The sequence below is a fragment of the Zingiber officinale genome, chromosome 1A, assembly GCF_018446385.1.
Source record: "Zingiber officinale cultivar Zhangliang chromosome 1A, Zo_v1.1, whole genome shotgun sequence".
Taxonomy (NCBI): Eukaryota; Viridiplantae; Streptophyta; class Magnoliopsida; order Zingiberales; family Zingiberaceae; genus Zingiber; species Zingiber officinale.
In genome coordinates this window covers 91,287,726-91,290,189 of record NC_055987.1, presented here as the reverse complement: position 1 = coordinate 91,290,189, position 2,464 = coordinate 91,287,726, and positions in this window count along the sequence as shown.

Below are 2,464 nucleotides of genomic sequence, written 5' to 3'. Positions count from 1 at the left end.
GAATGATCATTACTCGACCATCCAATCTAGTCAAGGATGTAAGCTTGTATATAAGGAGGCTCCTCCTTCAGCACGTGCATAGAGACCCAAAGCAACAAGAGAAGAAACTTCATCCAATTCATTCCCCGTTCTCCTCCTCCCCGTCAAGCTACCCGCTCGGCGGTTCTTCAGTGATAGTGTTCGAGTAATGTTCAGTTCACCATGAACAACTAGCACTTGGTTGTTTATGTGGTCATGTTGTTGTATTTAGGAAATAGACGTCCAGCGTAACTTTGAAGCACTACTGGAGGGGACAAATTTATTTTAAAGAAATTATATCCAACATGATCCTGTTCGAGCGCTGAGTCGACGGACGCTGGGGACGTGGCACTCTCTGCTGTCTCCGACTGGTGGTGTAGATCTCCAGCGAACCTGCAAAGAAGCCGAGCCGGGAGGGGTTTCCCGGCGACGACCCTTTGACACTCAAGTCAGGCAACGAGAAATGACAGAGGCAGCGTAACTGTGGCTACAGTAAGGATTGCGCATACCTTCGTCGACGTCTGGGGGTCCTTATATAGGGCCCCGGGGAGGCACGGACACATTTCTCGATGTGTGCACGCTTCCCCAAACATACCTTAACGAGCCCATGTCAGAAAAGTACCCCTGACGCCATTCCACAATCGTCCGACCATATCCCGGATGTGACGGTGGAAGCTTCCGCCATATGATCCTGTGTACGGCTCGGCCGCCAACCTTGCTACCTGTCGGCGACAAATGTCTCGAGGATGATGTTATCCCCTGTCTCCTTTGTCCTCTTGCGCCTCCTGTCTATTCCAGGGTTGAGCGGTTCGGCCGCTCGGCAGGCATATCACTTCTGCCCCGATTGTAGGTATCGGCCCGACTGGGAGGACTCCCGGTCGTATGCTCGGATGAGATTGCTCCTGCCTGTCTTTGTTACCTTGTGCCCCGGCCGAACGGAAAACCCGCTCGGCCCTGAAACCTTTTTACCTTGAGCATCGGAAACCCGACCCCTAGTCGGGTTGTCTTTCATTCGGCTCGGGGGATTCCTGGCCGGATGACCCTCTCAGTCCGGTCTGTCGGGTCTCAGGGTTGAATCTCTTGACCTTGAACCTCCACGTGTCGTTGACCTTCCGCCAACGAGGGTCCCCCGTCCTTATCACCGGATCACATGCCTTCCCCCCAAGTCTAGTCAAAGGAGGCGCTAAGTCCAATTGACTGGACCATGAGTTTGATCGAGCGACATCCACTTTGCCGCTCCTGAAAGTGTACCTCCGTTCGACTCTAGACAGGTCCATTCAGCCATCGCTGAGTTTGATCGAGCGACATCCACTTTGCCGCTCTTGAAAGTGTACCTCCGTTCGGCTCTAGGGAGGTCCATTCAGCCGACCGGCAAGTTGATGGTTGTGCCTTGGTAGTTTTGATTTCTATTTGCTGCTTGTCGCGCTACCACTTCTAAGGACGGTCGGAGTCGGCGGGTCTCCTCGGAATTCGTTCCAATCCTCATTAAGCTGCCCACGCGCGAGTAATGATGTTCATTAAATGCTGCCTAATCACTGAATGCCACTTGGCGAGTCCACCGTCATCGTACGGCGAGGGCGTCAGCTTCTATGGGACAGACGTCGGTTCAAATCCGACGGTTCGATGCCATCGTTCCTTTCGATGACCTGGATCGAACGGTTGTTGCGGTCCGCGCCTGGGTTTATCAGGCGCTGACGCTAATTCTCCTTCCATTGTTCTTGCCTTCACACTTTTGGTGGTTCCTCTCGTATCCATCTTCCCGACGTTCGCTTGCCTCGGCGCCCCGACGAACTTTCGACCTCCTTCTTCACACTTCGACTCCCCGTAAGCCTTCTCATATCTTTACCTTCCTCCGTGTTTTCCCTTCTGGTGGCCTTTGCGCCAGTTCGATACAGTTTCAATCTCCTCCGTCAACCCTTTCATTCTTTCCTTGGTCCTTTCTACTTCGGTACTGTTCCGGCAATGGCTAGCACCTCGCAACCTTCTGATCCCTCTCCTGGCCTATGGTATATGACCATGGTAAGCCGGTTTGACGAGGATGACGCGGGACGCTTCCTTAACGAATTCGAACTTCCTCCTGACCATAGACTAGTTTTGGCCACCTCTTCCGATCGGCCCCATAATCCGCCGACCGACACTGTTTGCTTTTTTCGCGACCAATTTGTGGACGGTCTGCGCTTTCCCATACATCCTTTTATCCGTGAAGTTTGTAATTATTTCAGTCTCCCGCTCGGCCAACTTGTCCCCAACTCTTTTAGGTTGCTGTGCGGCGTAGTGATCCTTTTCAAGCTGCATGACATTCCCTTAGTCCCTAGAGTGTTCCATTATTTTTACTATCCCAAACAATCCGAGTGGGGTACTTTTCTCTTCCAATCGCGGATCGGTCTTGTCTTTTTTGACAAGATGCCGACCTCGAACAAGCACTGGAAGGAAAATTATTTTTACC